The 19,522-nt window shown below is 38.5% G+C and overlaps 1 protein-coding gene across 1 annotated transcript in view; it reads left to right on the plus strand.

Annotated features, from left to right (window-relative positions):
• The first annotated feature begins 1,332 nt into the window (after positions 1 to 1,332).
• INPP4B (inositol polyphosphate-4-phosphatase type II B) overlaps positions 1,333 to 19,522 on the plus strand; it is a 609,854-nt gene continuing 591,664 nt past the window's right edge. The window contains exon 1 of the mRNA XM_074338474.1: positions 1,333 to 1,682. The gene's annotated coding sequence lies outside the window, so the exon portion shown is untranslated. The remainder of the gene's footprint in view (positions 1,683 to 19,522) is intronic.

Raw genomic sequence — 19,522 nt, forward strand, 5'->3', positions numbered from 1 at the left:
CTTCTCGATGAGGAAGTGAAAACTTCATAGACAGGAGCTAAGATGACACAAAGTGAAGAGAAGAAACATTTCCGGAGCAGAATGTGAAGTGGATATGAGGTGGGTGAATTAAGCCAGACTGCTCGGTTTCAAATCCCAGCTCTCATGACCTTGGGGAAGTTATTTACCCCTTCCCCCCACTTGCCTCAATTTCCTCATCTGTAAAATGGTAATAATAATAGTCTTCACTGATGAGGGTTTTGGTGAGATTATATAAGTGAATAAGGTGGAGCATTTAGAACATCAGGAAGCACATAGTAAAGTTGCTCAGTAAGTTTGAGCCTTTGTTAGTCCCAGTGATAAATGTTCTCACACAGTGCCTGAATACATCACGGCCTCACCTTGAACGCCCGCCGCACTGCACACAAGCCATGGGCTGCAGAGTGTGCAGACCTGCAACAGTCCTTGAGTGCATCTCTGCATTTGAAGAATCGCCAGACTGAAAGCAGATCACCTTCAAGAGAACATGAAGCTATTGGAGGCCTTAGTGCCAGGCTACACAAATCCTGCACAGCTCGATAATATTTTAGGGCATTTTTGTGGGACATGCACACACACACACACACACACTAACATTAGCTCTTACTGCATGACACACATTCTGTCAAGCCCTTTACATGTAGAATTTCACTTAGGACAATCCTGGCAGGCAAGCCCAATTATTATCTTCAATTTGAAGATGAAGAATCTAAGGTGTGGGTGAGTCAGGATCAAACAGCTGGTAAGAGGTATACCAGCGTTTGGACCCAAATCTGCCTGGCTCCAAAACCAATGCCCTTAGCCATTGTGCTAGAGAGAGGCCAGGGCAAACAGTGGTCACAGAGAGAGGCCAGGGCAGCCAGTGGTCACAGAGAGAGGCCAGGGCAGCCAAGCACTGCCCGTCATGGCCTGAGGAGATGACCATGTTTTCTGTAGCATGTAAGCTGAAAATTATTAACCCATGCTCTTTATGTCACAGGGTTGAAATTGAACAGTCACAAATAAGACTGTGCAAACAATGGAGCTTGGTTTCCTGTATCTGAGCCCAACCTCTCGCCAGCCCTCATTCCTGTTAATGGTGGGTAATGGCAGACATCTTGCCTCTGCCAACTAAAGTCCCACCCAGTGTCTTCTACTTTACAACAGCCTCTTTTGGGTGAATATTCATTTGATTCAAAGTTCAAACTTCCTGTAAAAAGCTGCTTCCATCCTGTCAAAAGTATTTTTCCCCTTTGCTTCCCAAAGTCGTAAGTTTGGGTATCCTCAGGGCGGTGAGGCAGCAGACTGACCCCTCTGCTGCAGGTCTCTGGCTGGGGCACCTCGGGGGCCTCATTACTCCTCCCTCGCTGACTCAGCCTCTTCACTTGTCCCCCATGGTGGCTGACCCTCTGGGTCAGCATGGTCAGGGATGCTATTTAATCCCTGGGCAGTTTACCCTGGGCATCTGCTCTAGGGGGACTTATTCTTTAAAAAAGGGACCACTCTCTACTCCCCCTGCAACAAGCATACCAGTTAGCATCCTCAGTGATTTTCCCTCTTCCTCAGGGTGTGAGAACTTCTGCATCCACTTCCCACCACTTAGAACTACGGGGGCTCTGCTGGCACTTCCCTCAATCATTTCTACACTTTGGCTTTGGAACCATGTTGGGAGCCGCACTGTGTAGGTAAGGGTTTCTCTGAGAGTCTTGCACAGCAGGGAATGCAGAGATGCCTCCTGCTCTGAGAGGTCCTACAAAGAGCCTGCATATTTCAGGCACTCCCCCTAACCTTCCCCCCCTTACCTACCATATTTCCCTGAAAATAAGACCTAACCGGAAAATAAGCTCTAGCATGATTTTTCAGGATGTTCATAATATAAGCCCTACCCCAAAAATAAGCTCTAGTTAAGATCATCAGCCAGATGGACACGTTTAGTACATCCGTTGCGACACATGACAGATGTATTGAATTATAAAATAATATTAATATATAATTAAATATAAATAAATAATATTATTGACTTTAATACTTAAAATAAATTATAATATAAATTATAATTAAATATTTCTAGATACCCAACTGGACGAGAGGTAAATGCCTATGTAAACAGATGAATTCGGGACTTATTGCCGAATGACCAATTGGAGCACAGACACAATGCACGGATAACATGTGCACTTGATAACGAATGGACGTGGTTGTGTCTAACATGAATCTTCATAATTCAATACGTCGAGTGTTGTAATGGACATGCTTAATGCACACGTGTGAAATAAAGAAATGTTTTCTGAATTTTGGTGCCTGCAATTTTTTGTCACTTTTGTGTGGACCATCATTCTTAACTGTCATCATTTTTGTTGCCACTCCTGTCTCGTAAGTCTTCAATTAACACTTAATTTAATGTTAGGTTTAAAGGGAATAATATTTTGACCCCCACACAAGATGAGTGCAAAAAGAAAGAGCTATTCCATCGAGTACAAGAAAGGAATCGTGGAGGACTCCTGGGGCAAGAATCTTATGGCTTTCTGCAATGAGAAGAAGTTGGATCTCCAAATGGTCCGAAAATGGCGAGCAGAGTACGATAACCTCAGTCAACAGGTGGATGAGGGAAATGCTAAGAAGCGCAAGTGTAGATCAGTTTGGCAACCCTTATTTCCTGAGCTGGAAGAATCATCTGTCAATGGATTGCTAACAGAAGAACAAAGGTTTTGGTTGTGTGTAGGGCTGATACTCAAGCATTTGCCCTTGCAATGGCACCACAGTTAGAAATATCCCCAGAAGAATTCAAAGCATCCCAACACTGGCTGGATGGCTTCCTTCAGCGATATGAACTGTCTCTAAGATCGACAACACTGTTCAAGCTGGAAGATACTGAAGTTATTAAACGTGCACTTGCATTCAAGTCTTTTGTTGATGGCATCGACTTTTCTAAATACCAACTCTCCAACCTAATTGCTGTGGATGAAACTGCAGTGCTTATGGGCAAAAGATCTTAAACGACACTTGATCAGAGGGGTGCCTCGTCAATCTACATTTCTGCCACTGGCTATGAAAGTGCACCTGTTACCTGTGTTTTGGCAACTTGGATGGAAGCAAAGCCCCTCTAGTTATCACTAAGGGTAAGAAAGATAAGGTTCAACGCATGTGTTTCAGACGTTTATGTTCTTGAAACCAAAAAAGCCTGGTGCACACAAACAGTTATAAAGAAGTGGGTCGATTTAATGCTGTCACTTGTTTTGCGAGGTGGCCAAAGAGGTCTGCTAGTCTGGGATTCAGCCAGCACTCACCACGTGTGCTAAAGACATGAAGAACTTCTTGCAGAGAGAAGAATAGATCAAATAATAATTCCCACAGGAATGACTGCCTATCTCCTGACTCTTGATATTGCAGTAAACAAGCAATTCAAGGACAATTTGCGCATGGAAATCAATGACGACACTGAAAACAGAATGGAGAGCGTGGAAACTTTGTGAAGCCTAGCCTGCAAGAGGTCGTGACTTGGGTGAAGAATTCATGGGATAAAATCACTGACAGCTGTGTTGCCAATGCAGTGCGAGAGGCTACATGGACAAGAAGTGCTCATTTAAGGAGAGCTCTATTGCTGGACATGAGAGATTGGGGCCCATTGTTCTACAGGAAATGGAGTCGCAAGAAATTCAAGCCAGAATTTGGAGTTTGGAGAGTTATGACGATGTTCCAGAAGAAGATGACATGACTGTATTTGAATAAATGTAGATTTTTGTACATAAATAAATGTAGATTGTTGTACATGAAAAAATAAGACATCTCCTGAAAATAAGCCTTAATGTGTCTTTTGGAGCAAAAATTAATATAAAACCGATTCTTATTTTCGGGGAAATACGGTAAGGACTTTTCTGCAGGGGTGAATTTGGTCCTAGTGGTAGGGGGAGGACAGGAAACCCCTTTGGATTTATTGATCCTGCATTTCTCTCTCTCTCTCTCTCTCTCTCTCTCTCTCTCTCTCTCTCTCTCCTCTTTACTCAAAAAGAGACTTAGTTATTGGGTGGGAGTTTTCCTTAGTACATATCTTGGCTTCTCTGCTTGATTATTTACTATGTAGAAAATCCTCTAAATTTCATTTGTTGATATTTAAAAAGAAGCTTTTAGAAATTACGGTGTGTGTGTGCTCCTGCTCAGGGAAACCAGGTTTTCAGGGCTATTTTCTTACTCCGAATTTAACGAATCTGATTTAATACTCAAATCTGAGCAATTCCTTTTTTTCTAGGTATTACAGGCTCTTCCCTTAAAGTAATCAATGCCTGAGAGAGCCATAGGGAATTAAAAATGCATGGTTATATTATTTTCAAAATATTATAGTCATTGCATATATATCTAGGTTAATATTGCTTTTTTGAGTAGATTTCCCTTTTGTGATCCTCAACTTTCATAAAATTTTTATTTAACTGTTCTAGTGCAATTTGAGTTGTGGTTTGGACAAGAGCATTAAATGGGGAACAACAATATTCTCTACCCCAGCACAGGATAGTGGTGGCACTGGAATTTAAGGAAAAAAAAAAGAGAGAGAGAGAGAAGGTGACTCCAGGGAGAAGAGAGGTGGGACCTGATGTCTAGTTGCCCATCCTTACGTGAGTAGCCTTCTTCCAATCCTTGTGTTGGAGGCGTGGGGATTAATTTTGATAATAAATGAGGGTGTTCGTTTCCAGAAAAATTTAGTGTTTGGCAATGTTTTTACTATTTTTCTGACTGCTGATGCTATTTTTGGTTCTACCTGTGTGTTACGCTGTTTGTGGAGTACAAAATATACACTATTATACAGAACATTGTTATAGAAGAGATTTCATATAGAGCTTAATCCATCATGTAGACATTCTGTAGGATTTTAAATCTTATTATGTTGTTAAAGATGGCATTTCATTGTGGTTTATACCTGGCATTCTGTTGGAAGTCAAACATTAATGAGAGCTTGGAGAAAACTGTGGCCTGTTATGTTTGCAGAAGTGTGTTTTGCTGATGATGAAAGGAAATTTGGAGACCTTTGTGTCAACTGTCTCCAAAATGCTAGTATCTATTTTTGTAATGTAAATGATACTCTTCCTTTACCCATATCCTCACTTCCCTCATTCCCATTTGCCACTGCTCTGACCTAGTCCAGAGGGAGTTTTATTTTCTCTGTTACACTTGACTCAACCTGTGACTTTCAACACTGTCCGCATCACCTCCATTTTTCTAAGGAAATGAGAAAGAGCAAAAGGAAAGGACAGGGCAAGCGGTGTTGACTCCCTGGAGATGACCTGCACACTGCAGATATCATTTCTGCTCCTATCTCATCAGTCAGCGTGTCACTAGCCACACATCCTTTCAAGAAGGCTGGGAATGTAGCTACCCTCTGGGTGGTCATGTGCCAAGCAGAAATGTGGATGTTATTACTAAGAGGAAGAAAGGGAGATATACTGGGTGATAATTTGTTGTTACTGCCTCAAATAAGGTATCGAAGGTAGACATCCCACAGGCAATAATTATAAGGACACATGGAAGTATGAGATGATGGCCCTGGACTCATAAATCCTGTATGCTGGGGGGAGTTAGTTTTGGGATGAATTTGTAAGTTGGTTCATGGATTCATTTGGTGTAGGATTTTGATGTGAATATTTGATAACCTGAAGTACATTTATTGATCAGAGAGCAATTCTACAGTAAGTGTTGTTTGTTGTTGTTATTGTTATTGAAGCTCATTGAGGCACACATAATTCATTTTTCTTAATATGTGATCTTGTCTAGTCATCATTTATTTTAGTGAGCTTATCTCTTATTTTGGTCAGCCTTTTCAATTAAGATCTGCACTGATGAAAGGACAAACAGTCTAGAAGTATGATTGGTATTAGACAAGTGTATTTTACTTCATTCAACATGGGTAATATTGTTAAGCTCTGAAAAGAGCTTTATTATGTCCTTATAATAGGTCTCAAGGTCTCATATTTTGCCTTTAATCAAATAGTGGGGAAATGTATTTACGCCTATTCATGCAAATGCTGTTGGTAATTCACAATAATTTGATAAGAGTTTGAAATGAAGGCAATATTAAAAGTATAGCATGCACCACGATAAAAAGTGCAATGGTGTCTTTGACATTATCATTTCTGGCTGATGTTAGGAATGGAGCCAAAGGAGATTAATTCTGACACTTGAAATATTATAAGAATGATGCATTGAATCTACTTGACATTATCATCTGATGATGCTGCTCTTCCTTAATTTTAATTCTGGAGGGTAAGATAAAAGGTTAGTCTTTTTAGAAGATTAAAAACATATTTTAAATCTTATTTCTCTAGGCTGAGTAGAGTGAAGACTTGAGAAATTATGTGGAAAAGTCAGCAGTATTTTAAGATTACTTTACCATGTACATACTGCTTGCTACCTTATTTACTTTTCATGTGGTATCATGAGGATATTACTGTTTCCATTTCACAGAGGAGTGAAATTATGTGATTGTAAGTTACAATATTTAAATTAATATTTTCTTTAGTACTATTATGCTTCAATAAACCAACTCTATATTTTCTGCTCTTGTGGCTTAGCAACTTGGCATTAGGCAATAGTCATGATAAAGTACAATAGAAACAATAAAAACCCAATAATAACAAATGCAAGTAATAAGCACACAAATGCTAACAACATGTTAGTTGAGCTAAATTACAGCCTGTTAACTGGATATTAATTATGGTGACTAATCAGTGTAATCTGTATAGTGTATATGCACACTTAGTGATGTAATGATTGGTAAGAACTTAAAATAATTGCCTTGGAATTTATAAGTAATATTGCATTTAATCTTTGTGAAATGTATACAAATGCAAACGATTTTTCCTCTGAAATCACCATGTCAACTGTAGATCATTTGGTAAGCCATCGGGGCATTTTGAAAACCACAGTTGAGAAACCTTGGATTGGAAGAGTGGTTTCCATACTTTTTAAACCATATACCTTTTACAGTAAAATCTTGACTATAAATGTTTATCTATTAATGATACATTATATACATTCACTTCTCTTCCAGAATTTTATGTGCACTTAAAGCCTACACAAAAGTACAAAATAGAAAAGACAAAGTACATTATTATCTTTTTAAATAACTACATTAATGACATAAAAACATAATTTTTAATATTGATACTATTTTAGTGTGCTTTGTATTGTTAAATATACTTTCTTATTTTTGAAAACCATGATCAAAATTTTGTGATACAATGATTAAAAAGGATTGGTCTAATTTCAGTTTATTTTGATACTTGCTTTTAATGGATTGTTCTAACTTTATAGGAATGATTCTGCACAAAGATACACACTCATGATGTATATCTATAGTCACTTATGATGTGCCTTGTCTTTGGATTATGAGCCACTGATATGTATGCATGCTGTCTTGATTTCAGGGAAGTCAGAGTCCTGTGTGAGAAGGTGTCTTTTATTCCCCCCTGGCCATGTAGCTCAAAACAAGCTATATGACAAAGCTCAGTGACAGACACCAAGAGAACACACAGAAACCAGGTGCCAGTCTTCCAGCTGTACGTTTTCTATAAAGGAGCTGATAAGCTGGCACAGGTTGTCCCCGGCCTTTCTTGGACTATAGCTGAGGACTATATTCATCACTAGTGAGTACATTTCATTCAGATTTGGCCGAGGGTCAGCACATGACTCCAAGCATGTCTGGAAATAAACATAGGGTTGCAACAGATCAGCTGAAAGTAACCCTGTTCTTACAGTTTCCACTCCCCTGACTCTTGGTCAAGCTTTTGTAATTACAAATTGGTCATCATCATTCTTTATGTTTTTAAATGATATTTATAGAATCAAATAAACAGAGATTTTATCACCAAACTATTATACTAATCATTTGTAGCATTCAGTGAAGTGTAGGTATTGCTTTAAAGAAACATTTCAGCTTCTCAAATATTCCAGCAGAAAATTGTTCGTAATCACATACAAGCTTGACAACCCCTTTTATTTTGTCTTCACTACCTAAAAAGGACCATTAGAAGAGTAGTAGACCATGCTGAGTGGAGCAGCAGAGAGAAGGTCCAGGTTAGGAATGGGCATTGTGTCATGGAGTCTGAAAGAGGCAATATGAGAAAAATCAAGATTTGTTTAGCACAGAGGAGATAAGGGAGCAGATGGGGGAGGAACTCAACCACAGGACCATAGGTCAGGAGCTCTCCCTCCCGGGACCATTGCAGAGCAAGGCGAGAGCTCAGGAATAGCAGGCAATACATCAGATTCACTAACTCCAATTCAGTTACAAGAACGGCTTGGTGCCTATGGCTCACCTAGGACACCAGAGAATCCATTAGTTCATTCATTTACTTGTTCATCCATTTTAACTCATTCAATACATATTTACTGAGCACCTACTATGTGCCAAAAGTTAGGTGCAGAATTCTCAGGGCTGAACAAGACTGACAAAATCCCTGTTCTCAAAATATATACTTGTATTCTAATGAGAGACTAAGGAAAGCTTCCTTTGATTTTAGGCTGGTTATCTACTAATACAGAGAAGCTTTAATTCTTGCCAAATAAGAATAACATTGGTTCTTGAGTCTAGGGGAGGAAGACACCAAAGGTGAGGGCTTACCATCCTTCGATTGGGCTCTGGAGACATGTGCCCGCTGAAAGTCAAGCAGAGCATTTCACTGCCTATATCTTCAGAATGGATGGCTAAGAAATTACATAATTTTTATTGAAAATCTAAATTCTGGTAGAAAATTCAGGCTCCCAAAACTTATTGTGGTGATAGAATTGTGTCTTGATGTAACTAGTTATTTCAACATTCCACTTGACTTTGTTATTATAGATCTAAACTAAAATGAAGTTGAGACTGAGAAAATGTATACAATTTTATTCCATTAATGGCTGGTTTTAAAAGTAGATGTTTAACAAAGGCTCTGCTCAAGCATTGCAGATCTGTTATAACAGTCAAACCTTAATATCGTCTTTCTGCCTCATCACTCAATATGATAAGTACTTACTGTATTCAAGCTCTATGGGTTAAAAGATTCAAACGTAAAGATAAATATCTTCTCTCAACTACAGGAATATAGCTTTCGTGTTATCTCACTTTCTGGAGCTTTCACAAGCTGACTTATTTATTTCATTTTACCTTATTTTATGTACTGAAATAGTGAGCACCAATTCATGCAGTTACACTTGATAACAGTAAAATCAGAAAATTCACTAGCCAATCAAACTTCTTGTTGCTCAGTGGTGAGGGAAAGAGCCTTTATTTCCATTTCATTAAAACATTGACTGCTACTTTACTCTCTTAAAGAAATAAAATAAATCCTCATGGAATTAGCTGGCAGTTTTTAAGGCTCTTATGCAAATTGGTAGCAGAGCTTAAGCGGTTATAAAAGAAGCTGATAACTAGGGAAAATATGAAAAACTCGAGTGCTTTGACTTATATACATATATGTGGCCACAATTAAAGGTCAAACATGAACCAATGGCTTTGTTAGCAAAAAGTGAGGTTTCTGAAGAATGTGCAAGAGAACAGAATGAAACCAGTATCTTTGAAAATACAATTTAAGTGAAAGAAAGGTAAAAGAAATATTGGGGTCTTAGAAAATACAGTGGAACGACAATAGATAATTTTTTAAGAATCAGAATATAAAGGGCAAAAAACTGAAGACACCAAGAGAGGGGCAGTGTACCGATGACAACTTGGGTAGTTGTTGTTATCCCTTGTTAAACACAGTGGCTCTCACCACCACGTTCAAATCTGTAATAATAGCTCCTCATCATAAGAAAGTCATCCTGGATTTGTATGTGATTTATGTGCCATTTGTCTGTTTTTTTCACAAATGACATATCTATACTTCAGAAACATAGATCTTATTTTCAAAAGCTCTTCTTACACAGAATTTTGAAAAAGAATGGTATATTTTCAGGAAAAAAGCACACACAAATCACAGCTTTGCTGACTCTAGAATGCTGGACTTATTTTTTATTTGTTTCAATTATAGGATCTAATTAAACCATAATCTCTGCACATTTCATTGTAAGAAAGATTATGTAGCAGATGCCAAGGTTAATTATTGAACAACTGAGTCTACCAATGAACGGGGAAGTTTGTAATTAGATTCTTATAAAGAAAAAAAAGTGTGAAATGCACTTTTTGGATGTGTAAAGCCTTATCAGAAATGCATATGGCTACAAATAAGCAACAGGGAATGGAACGCTCTACAAGTACGTCCAGTATCGTTAGCTGGGCTTGTCATACAGCGGGTGGTTCACAGGAATATGAATTGGACTGAGTGTTGGATTGAGGTCTGTGTTTAGGTGTGGACTCTCATTCCTGGCAGACTAGTATTCAGTTCAGACAGTGAACAAGAACCTGCAATATAAATCACAGCTTTATTGTAGAGAACAGGAAGAAGTCTGGATTTGGAATCAAATGAAACTGGCTTAGTTGTATAACTTTAGATGTCCTGTACAAATATTCTGGGCCTTGGTTTCTATAAAATGGAAAAGTTGGATTCAGTTATCTTAAATTTTGTTTCTTAACTCTCAATTCTGCAAGTTGTTTTTAAATTCTACACTTGATACCCTTCCTGGTCAACTCCATTTTATTATGAAAGCAAAATCAGGATTAACTTTCGGCCACTGGAGCAAAGATGGACTTGTTAATCATGGGTACCAGGACAACTGTGTAGACATCTGGGAAAAGATGTAGTTTAATCCATATGTCACACTAGGAAAAACTCCAAATGGATGGGAGATCTAAGTGTAAAAAATGAAACCATATAAGTACCAGAAGGAACATGGGTGACTTTCTCCATAATCTAGGAAAGGCTTTCTAACTGTGGCTCAAAATCTAGTGCAATAGAGAAAAGACTGATACATTTGGTTACATAAAAAATAGATAACTTTGGCATGGCCAAAACCACCACTAACTTAAAATACATGATAGATAGGAAGATAACAAAACATATTTAGAAAAACAACTAATATTTCTAAATATATAAATAACTTTAAAAAAATTTGAGACACTTCAAATTTACTAGGATGCCATTATTCAAAAAGAGAGCTAATGACAAGTATTGGTGAGGTTGTGGAGAAACTAGAATCCTCCTCCATTGCTGGTGTGAATATAAAATGGTGTAGTGTTTTGGAAAATAGTTTGGCAGTTCTTCAAAATAGATAGGTAGTTCCCCATCTACCTAACCCAGATTTTTAAAAGATTTTATTGGGGAAGGGGAACAGGACTTATTGGGGAACAGTGTATATTTCCAGGCCTTTTTCTCCAAGCCAAGTTGTTGTCCTTTCAGTCTTAGTTGTGGAGGGCGCAGCTCAGCTCCAGGTCCAGTTGCCATTGCTAGTTGCAGGGGGCACAGCCCACCATCCCTTGTGGGAGTCGAACCGGCAACCTTGTGGTTGAGAGGACGCGCTCCAACCAACTGAGCCATCCAGGAGCTCAGCGGCAGCTCAGCTCAAGGTGCCGTGTTCAATCTTAGTTGCAGGGGGCGCTGCCCACCATCCCTTGCGGGACTCGAGGAATTGAACTGAGCAACCTTGTGGTTGAGAGCCCACTGGCCCATGTGGGAATCGAACTGGCAGCCTTCAGAGTTAGGAGCATGGAGCTCCAACCACCTGAGCCACTGGGCCGGCCCCCCCAGATCTTTATTTTAACACACAGTCTGCAGGCGTGCTTTTTCTCTGTGGTTCAGTACATGTGCAGCTTTAGAAATTTCCTTGGGCATTTGAGAAGAGTATGTGAACTTCTCAAATACTGTTGAGTAATTTATCAGAGCTATCTTATTTATTGATATTTAGATTCTTCATATTTTTACTTTTTTTATCTCTTTAATTTCTCATGGTATGGGAAAGTTAAAATTCATTTTTTTTATATATTTTTCCTTGTATTTCCTATAGTTTTTCTTTTTTGGTTTGGTGCCGTGTGTGTGTGTGTGTGTGTGTGTGTGTGTGTGTGTGTGTTTAATACAAACAGAGGGTACCAAAAAATGTGTACACATTTTAAGAAAGGAAAAACTGTATTAAAATTGTAATATTCAATATATACTGACAACAAAAGATGAATACAAATCATGTTTGACTTCTACAATTACAAGAGATGCTCAAAGTGGTTAGAATCATATATATATATATATATATGATGCACAAATTCATGACAGTTCATTTTGTATTGTATCTTTTATATTATAAACTGCCTACCATGCCTTGTTTAATGCTATGTAATTCCATGAATTCACTGTCCCCATCCAGGCCTTTTTCATTGGCTTCTCCATCCATTACTGGTTTGGTTGGATTTTATCATCAAGTAGCATTTTCAGAAATAGCTCATGGGTGCTGTATTCCTCAAATTCTTTATATTTGAAATTGTTTGCCTTTATGAAGTTCTTTGTGTTATACACTATTTCTATGGCAACTTTGTTAAACACTTGCCTATGTTCTGGAACTGATGTTGCTATGAATAATTTTAAGGCCAGCCTAATTGTCTCCCTTAAAAGTAAATTGACTGTTTTGCTTTTATGCCTTCACGTTTGCCATAGAAGAGTGTCTTCTGCCCTGGAATCTCTCATTTTGCATTTGCTCCAGATTTTCCATATTTTAAAAAAAAGCAAGTATTTTATATATAGTTGCACTATAATAAACCTTGGTGTACTTGATAAATCTTCACTCTGTACCTCCAGCCTCCACCCTGAAACCTGCTAGTTCTGTATGTACAGTGAGCAGAGTTTAACAGGCTGCGAAATCTAAAAGTTGACCAGCAATAACCTGTCTCTTTTACCTTGACCTTTTCCAGACACAACCCAATAACACCTCCCATCCAAGTTCATTATGCAGAGCACGTGCTGTTGGAGCACATGCAAACGTGAAGAGTTGGAATAACCAAGTCCACTGGGTGTCGGGTGGTGGTGGGTGAAATGCTCTTTGCTGCTGCCTCTGCTGGCCATTTGGTGTGCCTGTCAGCTGTACTGGGGCCTGTGCCACTGCCTTTGAGACACACACAGCAGCTTCAGGGAGAGACCTTCTGTGCTAGTAGCTCAGAGCAAGGGCACAGGCTCTGCTGGATGTCTAGAGATCACCGACTGTATCAAGTGGGAACAGAGAGAAGCCTGAGTGTCCCAGGTCTTTCACATACTGATGTGGCATTTGCTCTCTTTCAGCAGACCTGGGTCAGCAGCTACATTCCTGATTGTCAGCTTTTTTCTCTCTTCCATCCTACTGCACCTGCTTCCTACAAAGGTGGCATGTCTCTCTGGCCCCTTGCTTCTCTGTGCCTCTTCTGCCACTCTGGCTGTGGAATTGGGTACAGGGATGCTCACCTAGTCTTCCCATATTCCCAGCTCCCCACAGGGGTCATTGGCTAGCGTCCTCTTGGTTTGCCCCTTTTGGAGAGCTCCTTGGGTGCCTGAGAGCTTCACTCTCAAAATCCTTTCTTGACTTGGTCTTAGACTTGGTGGCCATTTTAAGTAGATGCTCGGTTGAGGCTGTGGTGTTTTCTAGTATTACCAAATATATATTTTTCTTTCTGTTTTTAATCTTTGTTGTTTTCTATGGGTTTTAGTGAGTAGAATGGTTTTAGCTCTGTCATGGCCCCCCAGTTGGCCTTTTGGTGGCTGACTGTTGCTCCTGTACAATCACTAGTCTAGCCGACCACCTTATTGTGCTCTGGATTCATTTTTTTTCTCTCTCTGTCTCTTTATTTCTGTCTGTAAGATATGTAAAAGCAGACATACACACTCATTCTAGTCTGAGATCAGAGTTGAAAATAAGATTCTTATTTAGCATGAGGTAATTAATAAATAAGTTAGCAATGAAGAACTCTGTGATTTGTTCATGAAACAATAAGAGGAAATAAATAGCACACAAAAATTTTTGCTGAGATTGACTTAAGTAATGCTTTTTGAACTTTATCAGCTGAAGTAGGCTTTTTCCCTTTCTTTAAATCTCTGTTCCAGCTGATTACCTTGCAACTCTGATGTTGCCTAAATAGGAACAGATTCTGGAAGTCTATATAAATGGACTCGCAGTATCCTTTAAAGGACAATGAACTAGGATTTTTCAAGGTATTTCTAAAAGATAGTAAATCTATTTCCATTCAATTGCTCTGATACTGCCATTCAGAAACTATAAGTAAAAAAGAAGATATCCTGGATTTTTGCTGATTAGTTGTCTTTTTTTCCTTTCAATTTTTAAAATTAGTTTCAGGTGTACAAGCAACGTAATAGTTATTTATACACCTCACCAAGTGATAAGCCCCTCCCCCAGGCTACTACCTTTCTGACATCTATATAGCTGTTTCAATACCATTGACTATTTTCCTTACGCTATACTCCACATCCCGTGAATATATATATAAAATTATAGTTGACATTTAATATTATTCTATCTCAGCTTCAGGTGTACAGCGCATTGGTCAGGCATCTACACAGTCCAAGAAGTGACACCCCTGATAAGTCCAGTGCCCATCTGGCATCCTACATAATCTTTACAAATTGTTGATTATATTCCCCTTTCTGTATTTCAAATCCCCATGACTATATTGTGTCTACTAATTTGCACTTTCTAATCCCTTCACCTTCTCCCCTATCCCATCCTTCCCCTCTAGCAACCAACATTTTTTTTCTGTATCTCTGAGTCTATTTCTGTTCTGCTTGCTCATTTATCCTGTTCTTTAGATTCCACATATAAGTAAGATCATATGGTATTTGTCTTTCTCAGTATTAGCATAATAATTTCAAGGTCCATCCATGTTGTTGCAAATGTTAAGATTTCATTCTTTTTGATTAGTTGTCTTTTGATTTCTGTTTTTGATGTGAGATGAAATTTAGAAAAGTACTTTAAATACTAAAATCATAGGATGCTTTTCATTGGAAAATGGGGACAGACCCCATTTCACCCAAATTTGGAGGACTATGGAGCGTCGGAAGGACTTTGTGTTTAGGAAGTCCGGTGTGAAATAGGAAGAAGCTATAGGGTTTTGAGGAGTGGCATGATCTGACCTAACAAGGTCACCATGGTTGCTGTGTGGAAAAAAATCATGAGTGCAAAAACTGGGAGATCAGTAGTATGCTGCTGAAATCCTGCAGGTATAAACAATGCTGGCTGGGGCCAAGGTGGTGGCAGGAGGGGTGGTAAGAAGCACTAAAATTAGGACTATACGGAGGGTGCAAAAAACTGTGTACACATTTTAAGAAAGAAAAAAAAACTGTATTAAAATTGTAATACTCAATAGATACCGATAACAAGATGAATACAAGTCATGTGTATACATTTTTTTGGCAACCTTGTGATTTTGAAGGTAAGATTTGCTGATGGACAAGATGTGAACAAAAGGAATGAGCTTGTGGTTTCAAAGCGCTGCACTGGGGAATAATAATGTCTAGGCTTACAAATGTCTCCTACCATTTTTTTTTTTTCTCTAACGTCCTACTTCTCGATGATATTCTTGCTCCTAAAGTGATTCTATATGATCTGTTGAAAGAATGGATGCATTCTGGATGTGAATATTTTCCTGCTTACAGCTGTGTGGCCTTCACTCGAGAGCTCACCTGTGTACTTCTCCATGTGGGCCACAGTCTGGCAGCCTCAGTGTCACCTGGGAGCTTGTTAGAAATAGAATTCCAGACCCCACTCCAGACACACTGGATGAGAATCTGCATTTTAACAAGATCCCATGTGATTTGTAAGCACATTAAAATTTGAGACGCTCTGTTCCACAACCCTTACTCAGAGGGCCAGAAAGAGCTGTTGTGCCTCCCTGTTCACGTGACGGAGAGTTATGGCCTAAGAGTGCAGCCACCTTACAGTTGGTTCTGGTCGGCTTTGTTCATCCTGGTTGATTTATTACTGAAGAAAAAGAATGTGCTTCAAATTGATTCGATGTTAGCAAGAATATGTTTAGTATTGGGGGATTTAGAAATGCTTTGTTCAGGAAGTGAAGGGGTTTGCCAGTTAATTTAACGTGTGTTATTTGATATTATTATTTCTTTGTCACTGAACATGAAAAGCATAGCTGAGAGAATGGATGTGGGAAATGATGGGAGTAACAGGTGGCTTTTGCCAGATGGTTTTACGACATGTAAAGTCGAGCTGTTTCCTTTGTTAATGAGCTGATCTTAATATTATAGAGGACTTGGTACAGGGCTGTGCTACTTGAGAAAGACCAGGCAGCTGGGTTTCATGCGTGTCCCTACAGTGGGCAGTGATCTGTATGTTAGATAAAGACCTTAAACACGTTTTTAAAAAGGACTCACAAAGTGTGTTCCCTGCTATAACCATCTTTCTTGTGAACAATGGGGAGTGAGGCTTGATATGTGCAGTGATTCAGGGGCATGCCACAGCTGGTTCACACGTGACTGAGGAACCTGAGGGAAACCACTAGAATCTAGCCCAGGACTGATTGGTGCTGCTTAAAAGTTTCTATTTCAGGAACCATCAGATGACAAATTTTACGGAAAGTCCTATTTTATTACCTGCCTTGAAGCTCCACGTAGAAGGAAATCTCCCATCATCCCTCATAATGAGTAATACCGTTCAGCATTGTAAATGTTAGTGCAGGGTTGTATGAGGAATTTCCTTTCCACGTGAAAAATAGCCAAGAAATTTCCCACAACTTCAGGATGCTTTGTGTTAACGGAGCTGGTGCAGGTTACTGATATGATTGTGTATAAATGTGGTCGATAGGTTTTATTTATTTATTTTTTTTAAGGCGGGCGCAGCTCACAGTGCCCCATGCAGGCATCAAATCGCCAACCTTGGTGTTATCAGCACCACGCTCCAACCAATTGAGCTAACCGGCTACCCCTTGATAGGTTTGTAAAAGCAGACTCTGCCCAGAAATCATCAGGCCAGATTTGATTCTAGAAATTGCTATCTTGTTCTTAGTAGCTGTATATTTCTGGCCTGCTGAGATTGCTATGTTCATTTGGTTTTTCTGACACATAAAAAAGTCATTAAAGATTTATTGGATAGTATATTCATAAATAAGTGGTAAACATTTGATATTATTGATCACATGAAGAAACACATGCCGATTTTTATTATAATTGTGTTCCCTTCTTAGCATATTTCCTAAAAAAATGTATCAAACATAAAAGAAACACATTTACCAAGAGATACTGCTGCATCTTTTCAGCAGTCATAACAGTTTGCAAAGCTATTTTAACTTGTTTTGATGGATTAATTGGTACTTATGACAAAGATTTCTTGCATAGTTGATTATTTTGTAATGTTATCTTCAACAATATATGGAAAACATCTTAATGCTATGAGAAAGATGAGGAATTAACAGCAAAGTAACTGAAATGGGATATTTCTGCCCTAACATTTCATATTCACATGTTTACCAGAAATGTTTCTATACTCTTTTCTCAATGATGTGGTACTAGTATATATGACTTTTTTAAAATAAAATAAATGTTTCATGCTCACATATGAGGTCTGACAATTAAGTTCGAGAACTTGTAGCAATGTTGCTAACCTTTTTTGATATCAGAGGGATTGATTATTCATTATGAATTTGTACCAACTGGACAAACAGTTAACCAAATTTATTATTTGGAAGTGCTGAAAAGGCTGTGTGAAAACGTTAGATGACCTGAACTTTTTGCCAACAATTCATGGCTCTTGTATCATGACAATGCACCAGCTCACATGGCACTGTCTGTAAGGGATTTTTTAGCCAGTAAACAAATAACTGTATTGGAACACCCTCCCTACTCACCTGATCGGGCCCTCAATGACTTCTTTCTTTACCTGAAGATAAAGGAAATATTGAAAGGAAGACATTTTGATGACATTCAGGACATCAAGGGTAATACAATGACAGCTCTGATGGCCATTCCAGAAAAAGAGTTTCAAAATTGCTTTGAAGGGTGGACTAGGCACTGGCGTCGGTGCATAGCTTCCCAAGGGGAGTACTTCAAAGGTGACCGTAGTGATATTCAGCAATGAGGTATGTAGCACTTTTTCTAGGATGAGTTCGCGAACCTCACTGTCAGATCTTATAATCCATGTTAAAAAAATTGCAGGCAAATGTTCATAGCATCATTATTTATAATAACCAAAAAGTGGAAACAGCACAAATGCCTTTCAAGTGGTGAATGAAGAAAATGTGGTATATTCATATGATGGAATACTATTTAGCAATAAAAAGAAATGAAATACTGATACATGATACAACATGGATGAATCTCATAAACATTATGCTAAGTGAAATAAATCATACTCCCAAATATGTGATTGTATTTATATAAAATAATCCAGCAAGAAGAAATATATGAAGATACAAAGTAGATTACTGGCTGCTTGGGTGATGAGATGTGGGGTGGTGACAGGGATTAACAGCTAAATTGTCATAAGGGATATTATTGGTGTGATGAAAATATTCTCAAATTGGATTATAATGATGGTTGCACAACGCAATGAATTTACTAAAATCATTATACAATTAAAGTGGGTGAATTTTACAGTAAGTAAATCCTACCTCCATAAATTTGTTGAAAAAAGATATGTGAACGATTAAAACAAGTAAAATCTAAATATGTATGTCATCTTAATATCCACTTGGATTTATTGTTGTTAGAACTTTTATGTGATCTTGATGGTCCCCAACTCCTGATGGTTCCCGGCCTCCATCAGAACACATTTCTACTCACCAACAAACTAGCTCATTAGTTTCAGGATACAGCTGTGGGCTCAGGGCAGATTATACCCTTGTCAGCTAGAAGTTGAATAGAACCTTCCTAAAACATAGCTAATTACCATGTTACAAATGAAATGTAATCCTTTCCTAAATTTCTCATACTCATATTTCAGATATCAGGTCAAACCATACATCCTCAAGGATTTCTACCCTCTGGAATATGCCTGCCTTCAGTTTCATAAGCCACTTTTGTTTCACTGACCTCCTATTGTCTAGATTTTTGCTTTGTTCTGGCCAGTGATGCCATTTGCTACATTACTTTTAGCATAGTAATTCTCTGATAGATTCTGATTAAGAATTGATTACATACTAATAATATGGGAACTTGCTGAAAATGTAAATTTCTATGTCTTACCTATAAGACTCCTAATGGGTGGCTTAATAATAAGTGATTTTGAAAAACTCCAATGATGGGTCTGTGTACGAGGTATGATCAAAACATATGGTGAATGTTTAAATAAAAAAAAATATTGCAGTAAAAGACATATTGCCATTAATTCCCCTCACTTTGAACTCACTTATCCCATCGTCCTTTTTCATGCGTGTCTATAGTTGCGCTGTCATGGCTGCCTCCATGTCCTGAATCATTTTGACTTTGGGGAAGAGCCAGAAGTCTCATGGTGCCAGATCCAGTGAATAAGGGGGATGAGGAAACACCATCATGTTTTTACTTGACAGAAATTGCCGTACCAGAAGCGATGTGTGACATGGAGCGTTGCCATGATAGAAGATGAAGTAAAGACACTTACAAAAGAAGTCTTTCAGAACTGTTTCAGAAAGTGGCAAAAACGATGGGATAAGTGTGTTCAAAGCTAGGGGGAG

This window comes from Rhinolophus sinicus, linkage group LG07, assembly GCF_036562045.2.
Source record: "Rhinolophus sinicus isolate RSC01 linkage group LG07, ASM3656204v1, whole genome shotgun sequence".
Lineage (NCBI taxonomy): Eukaryota > Metazoa > Chordata > Mammalia > Chiroptera > Rhinolophidae > Rhinolophus > Rhinolophus sinicus.